The sequence below is a fragment of the Cavia porcellus genome, unplaced genomic scaffold, assembly GCF_034190915.1.
Source record: "Cavia porcellus strain 051 isolate PalLab524CR breed Dunkin Hartley unplaced genomic scaffold, mCavPor4.1 scaffold_31, whole genome shotgun sequence".
Lineage (NCBI taxonomy): Eukaryota > Metazoa > Chordata > Mammalia > Rodentia > Caviidae > Cavia > Cavia porcellus.
Window position 1 is genome coordinate 27845604 of NW_026947514.1, and position 6908 is coordinate 27852511.

The following is a 6908-nucleotide window of genomic DNA, read 5'->3' on the forward strand; positions in this document are numbered from 1 at the left end:
AGAACCACAAGGAGAATCAAGGATGAGAAACCCTGAAGAAGAGAAGAGACGCCGTCATTTGGGGCCCAGGAGTGGCTGCAGTGCAGCTGTTCTGTGGACGGGAGTGCAGCTGTGCAGGCCGAGGACAGCCCACGGCGATTCTTCAGTGACGGCTGCTGACCACGGCCACATGTGAGTGCCTCAGTGGAGGGTGCAGCCTCCTGCCGCTCCCCTGCCCTGCACGGTACTCGGCAGATCTGAAGACCGTGACACTGCAGGAAGGGGCTGCCAGTTCAACCTGAAGTGGAAGATATTTACAGAATTGAAGCATTTGGAGCCAAGCATGGTGACACACACCTGTAATCTAAGCTGTTTGGGAGGCTGAGGCTGGAGGAACGCAAGTTTAAGGCCACCCTGAACAACTTAGCAAGACTTTATCTCATAACTTTAACAAGAATCGGGTGTAGCTCAGTTGGTAGAGCACTTGGCTAATGTGTGAGGCCCTGGGGTCAGTCTCCAGTATGCCAAATGAAATGAAATGATCAAATCAAATCATCCTGGCATCCCCAAAATGCCAATTCACATACAAAGCCATGGAAAATAATATTAAGAAATTTGCCTCCTGTGCAGAGCATGTTAGCACATGCCTATAATTCCAGTACTTGGGACACTGAGGCAAGAGGATAGCCATGAGTCTGAGGCCAGCCTGAACTATACAGCAAGACCCTGTTTCAAAAAAAAAAAAAAAAACCAAAAACCAGAATTTTGCCAAGGGTTTAGGAGGTGGTGGAAGTTACATTGCCTACTGCAAAGCAGCGCATCTCTAAATCCCTGCTACCATATTTTTCTGCCCATGGCTTCTCTCCTTATATAGCTGCCCAGGTCTCTCCCTGGCTGCCTGTCCTGTATCTCCACGTCTCTTAAATCCTTAGCGTACTTCCCCCAGCGCACGGGTGTTAGAGGAGACACCTTGGATAAACCGTCTCAGAAAGACCAGGTGTTTTAGCCAGGGTTTACAAGGGAATAGATTTAACACAGGACACAATTTATAGGATTATTTCATAATATTCAGTCAAAGTCAGATGCAGAAGGGACCCAAAGAATCCAGCTGAGGGCCAGGATTCCATGGCAGTGTCCTCCACATGTCCAGCTAGAGGCCGAGAGCCTACAACAATGCCTCATGCAAGTCTGTACCAAGGATCTGCACTGGGAAGGCCCAAAGGTCAGTGGCGGAAGCTAGAAAGTCTGCACCAGCAGGATGAAGGATCTGCACCAGTGGGCTGAGGGAGCTGCACTGGAGCTAGGAAGCGATGCTCAAAGTAAGGACCAGAGCTCCCCCAAAAAGAACCACAGCCATCCTCAGGAACAGGGAAGACCCAAGCTCCTCTGACAATGAGAACAGCTGAGTTCGTATCAGGAAAGCCAGCGTGACAGGCTTCTCCAGGAGAATCAACTATGCACTGTCTTTCCCTGCTTTTCTCCTTTATGCTGTTGGCAGTAATCATCAGGTGGCCTTCCACACCAGGGTAGGTAGAAAGTGGTCTTAACTTGTGAACAAAATCTATAAATGCAGCACATACAGGGCGCAGTTCTAAAAGCCGCGGCTCATCCCACACATCCAGCACTGCCCAGACATTTACTCATTCATCCTCACAGCCATCCAGCAGAGACAAAAGGTGAAGGGACGCAAGGCTCCCCTGCCAGCATCTGTGTGGGGTGTCTTGGAGACTTGTGGGACAGTCTGGACCAAGCCTGGGGTTCCCACAGGCAGCAGAAGAAGGCTGGGGACCAGGAGGGCGAGCTGGGGACCTGCCAGTGGGGAGGGAGGCGAAGTGAGAGAGGCTGTGGGCAAAGGAAGAAGGTCAGGAGAGGTGCTTCTCATGGGCAGAGGACAGGCCGCTCTGGGTTAGCCCTCTCTGTGTTTTGAAGGTGCCAGGGACCTTCCACAGGGAACTGTGCTGTGTTGCGCATCCAGTACAGAACTGAGCTTTCTTCTTAGAAGCTGGAGGACGGTGCCAGCTGCCCTCTGGAGAGGGTGCTTTTCTACACTCTGTCTGTCAGTGCCAAGGGCTCCTGGCTGGTGTCCTACCCTGATGATGAGATCCTGGGTGGTTCTGAGTTGGGCCCTGAGATAGAGGTGATTCTACAGGAAGCACAGGCAAGACATAGAGAGAAGCCGCCCTTCAAAAGCCTGCAAGGGGCCAGGGGCTGGGGATTTAGCTCAGCCGCATAAGCACCTGTCTCTCAAGCAGGCAGTCTGAGTTCGATCCCCGGTACCGATTTTTAAAAAATCCTGCAAGAGGCCCAGCTTCTACCACATTCCCAGGAATGTGTTCCTGCTCATTCCCAGGAGACCTATCTGGAAGCCACTGCCTTCCCTTTCCGCCCCAGCTGAGGGGGCTGAGCTCCCAGCAAGAGGAAATGGCTGAGCACTCTCCTGAGCATATTCAAAGCATACCCTCACCTGCTGCATTCACCTTGCCTGTCACAGAGCCGGACTTTCACTCCCCTGAAGCTCAGGCCACAGTCCCCTGCCCAGCCCATCACTAGGTCAGGTGGGTTCTGCTTCCAAAATGTATCTGAAGCCCAGAGCCCACTCCTGCTCCTCTTCCTGCCACCACCAAGCTGGCCAGGACAGCTGCCTGTGGTGGCCTCCTCCCCGCCTCCCTGCAGCTTCTTCCAGCCCACCCTTCCTCCCCAAGCAGCATGAGGGTCCTTAGAATGGCAAATTGGCCGCTTAAAGTTCAAAATGCTGCCGCTGCAAGGCCTCACCCAGCCCAGCCCCACTGCCCTGCCGCCTTCTGCATGGCCCTAGCTGGTCCTGCCTCAGCCTGCCCCCGCTCCTTTTCTACCCCATGTTAGATATTTATACATGTGTAATGCGGAACGGTCCCTGAGAGGGAGCCACATGCTCAAGGTCATTGGAGCAAAGATTCACACCCAGGTCTGAGACCTGAAGCCAGGATTGATAAAACAGCATCTGGAGAGCCGGGGATGTAGCTCAGCAGCACAGCGCCTGCCTGGCAAGCGCGAGGTCCTGAGTTTGATTTCTGATACAGAAAAAAAAAAAAAAAAAAGCATCATCTGGTTTCTTCCTTATCCCTCATCCACTCACCAGTCATTTTAGGCCAGGGCTCATAAAGGAGAGAAAAGCCAGAGGTGGGGCACACACCTGTAATCCCAGCACTTGGGAGGCTGAGGCTGAAGGGTTGCCTTGAATTCAAGGCCAGCCTGAATTGCATAGGAAGACCCTGTCTCAAAAATACAACCCAAGAAGAAAGGAAGAAACACTGAAGTACTGTAATAGGCACGCCATTTACCCCATCGAACTTTAAATGTATTTATGGATCAAAATGTCACACTGTCCCCCATAAATATGTACAATTGAGGAAAGATAAAAGAAATAAAAGCCAGGTAGAAAAAAGACAAGGAATCATAACCTAATTTGTACTTCTAAAAAGATTTAGAACTTTCTGATCCCAGTGGAAGCCACCCAAGGCTTATCACAATTCCCTTGGCTAAATTTAGACTCCTTTCCTAGGGTGTGGGGATCGAACTCATAACCTTGCGCTTGCCAGGCAAGCGCTTATGCTGCTGAGCTAAATCCCTAACGCTTTTCCTACGATTTTGTGGAAAGATACTTTGAGACTGTATAAACATTTTAGTTCTTGTGAAATTTTAATCAGCTAATTTTAATTTTTTTGTTTGTTTGGTTTTTGTTCTTTGTTTTGGAAACAGGGTCTTGCTGTGTAGTCCAGGCTGGCCTTGAACTCACAGAGATCCTCCTGCCTCAGACCCTGGAGTGCTGTGATTATAGGTGTGTAGGTGTGTGCCACCATGCCCAGCTGTATTTATTTTTGAGGGGGATACTGGGAATTGAACTCAGGACTTTGTGCTTGCCAAGCAGACATTATGCCACTCAGCTAAATCCCCAACCCTACATTTTTATTTGTAACTGACATGTGGTAATTGTGTCACTGGGTTGGGTCTGAGAGGTTCCTGAGGCTGAGATAAGAAACCTGATCCACTGTTTTTGTCGAAAAAGTTTTGCTGACTCTCCTTGCAGAGAAAAAATTTTCAGGACTAGTCTGGAGAACAGGAAGGGTTTTATTTGGAAGCAATTAAGAGGTACACACACATTCTTGTTGCTTTTGCTGGCTTCTGCTGCCATGAACCCTGCCCAGGTTGCCCCTCTGCCATGCCACCCTGCCTTTGAGCCATCCAACTGTGGACTGGAACCTCTACCAACTGTGAGCTAAATAAGCCCTTCTTCCTTTAAGTTTGGGCGTTGGATATTTTGTAAATAAATAAATAAGTGGTACATACTCAAAGAATAATTGACTTAGTAGAGGAACAAAAGAGTAGGAACTTGATCCTAGGATAGAGGAACAGATTGAGAGAATCCAAAGAATGTTTAAATTACTTGTTTAAAAAAAGGGCCCATAATTATCTGGGAGATGAGCCATCTTTCCTGAGGTTTCCACCCCTCCAGACAAGAGAAATGTCCCCAGGTCCAGAAAATAATGCACAGTCTTGAGGGCCTGTGCTCCTTCTCTGAGCCTCGGGGCTCACCATAGCTGGTCACCTCAGTAGTCACCTTTCTCCCGGCCTCAGTGCTGAGCCAAGGTAGGAGGTGAACCTCAGCCTGGTGCACGACAGCCCAGCCTACGTGATCCTGCAGCTCGGCACAAGGCACCCGTGCCATTCCTTCCCCTCTTCCTATGATGGTGACTCTGGCTCTGCCATGTCAGGAGCAGAGGCATGGAGGCACTTGGAGGGGGTCCTCTCAGAGGTGAGGGGTGGCTGAGCTAGTAATCAATAAGAATAGTTAGCACCAATCTGATTTTTATTTCTTTTTTTGGGGGGGGTACCAAAGATCAAACTCACAACCTCACGCTTACCAGGCAGGTGCTTATGCCGCTGAGCTAAATCCCTGACACTGATCTGATTTTTTTGTTTGTTTATTTTTATTTTATTTTATTTTATTTTATTTTATTTTATTTTATTTTATTTTTGAGATGGCTTCACTGTGCAGTTCAGGCTGGCCTTGAACTCACTCACTTTATAGCGCAGGCTGGCCTGGAACTCATAGCAGTCCTCCTGCCTCGGCCTCCTGAGTGGTAGGATAAATATGCGCTACTATGCCCAAATGGGAGAGACTGATACGTAGTGAAAATTAATGGAGCAAAGCACTCTTTGGCTGACACAGCTGTGACTTAGCAGGAACCTCAGCTGCTCTGGGACTAAGACAAAGAGCTGCCAAGAAGATGGAAAGAGCAAGAGGGAGCTCTGAAGAAGAAATGGGAGGCAGGACGCACCCGGAGGCAGAACCAGGGAAGGCGACCAGCTCTTGACCCGGGTGCAGTTCTCTAGAGGTGCCTGGGTGATCACTGGTAAGTGGAGGGAGTTAGCGACAGGAACAGGAAGCCCTGGCACTGGTTCTAAGCGGAAGAAGCCATCCATTGTTTTCCTTCCAAACTACCATGTAGCCCTTTTCTTCCTTCCTTTTTTTTTTTTTTTTTGCCTTTTTCGTTTTTATCGGTACCAGGGATCGAACTCACGATGACTGCCTGCTTGCAAGGCAGGTGCTTATACCACTGAGCTAAATCCCCAGCCCCCCTTCCTTTTTTATGAGACAATCTCACTCTGCATTCCAGGCTGGCCTCAAATTCATGGCAGTCCCCTACCTCAGTCTCCTGAGTGCTGGGATTACAGGTATGCAACACCACACCCAGCCCAAGTAGTTTATTTTTAAAATCTGTACCATTTTTATAATTTTAGACATACAGAAAAATCCTGGCATGAGTCCAGAGTTCCCACCACTCCCTCACCCCCTTTCCCCTTACTGACATCTGGCTTTAGCACGGTTCTGTTAGACAACTAAGTTAGGCAGAAATACCATATGCAGTCAGATAGGGGATGAGAACATACCAAAACTGTGGCTGGAGGATAAGGTTGTAAGTTCCATCCCAGTACCAAAAAAAAAAAAAAAAAAGACTATAAGGGGCTAAGGATATAGATATAGCTCAGTGGTACAGTGCTTGCCTGGCAAGTGCAAGGTCCTGAGTTTGATTCCTGGTGTGTGTGTGTGTGTGTGTGTAATAGATTATCCACCAAGGTTAATGTCATCCATATGTCTTTGCTATTATTGGATCAGTATTAGCCAAGTACCTATATTTGCATTTTGTAATCCACCTCGTGATTTTGCTCCATAAAACTTTCTCAGAGAAATTAGCGCATTGGCAGCCCACGTTCAGGTCCCCTCCTGTGTCTCATGAGCTATCTCTTTCGATAAAACTTCCTACTTAACCTCTGTTGTTCCTTAGAATTTATTCTCCAATTTTGGGAAACGCAAACATGGAGTTTCTGGCATCTAGCAGCCTGGGATTACGTTTGCTTCCCCTGCCTCAGTTCCTTTGTGGCAGCTGATGTGCCAGGATGCCCCGCTTGTACCTGCGGGGCGGCTGGGGAGGGGGCACCACAGCTTCAGTGGGAGCAGGAGAGCGGTGGGATGCAGGCGATGTGAATGGCTGGAGAGGTCAGAGGGATCAGAGTGGCCGAGGTCCCAGGCATGGTGCAGACCAGGGACCGCAGCTGCTCTCTCCTGGCCCGCCTGGGCTTCCGCAGCACCCCTTCCGTCACCACCTGATGAGCCACCCTCCCGCTGCAGCCAGCCTCCGCTCCATCCCTCCTGCCAGGCCTGCGCAGTGGGCGTTCCGGTGCACGCGCCATCTAGCGGCAGGATGGCGAGCCTGCAGCCTGGATGCGCTCGCCTTTTCCAGGACCCGACTCCAGATTGATGCAGAAGCAGCTCCTTGGTACCACAGCGGCTGAGCAGGATCTCTCCTGCCCATCTGGGCCTGGCCCGCCAGACCTCCCTTTGACTGCGGCTTCCCAGCCTATCCCTCATGGGCCACCTGTAGGCCCAA

The 6908-nt window shown here is 50.0% G+C and overlaps 1 long non-coding RNA gene across 1 annotated transcript; it reads left to right on the forward strand.

Moving 5' to 3' along the window:
- Nucleotides 1-3481: 3481 nt before the first annotated feature.
- Nucleotides 3482-6288, forward strand: LOC134474224 (uncharacterized). The gene is made up of 2 exons (XR_010044935.1): nucleotides 3482-3796; nucleotides 5203-6288. It is a non-coding gene; the product is annotated as an uncharacterized LOC134474224 (long non-coding RNA).
- The last annotated feature ends 620 nt before the right edge of the window (nucleotides 6289-6908 follow it).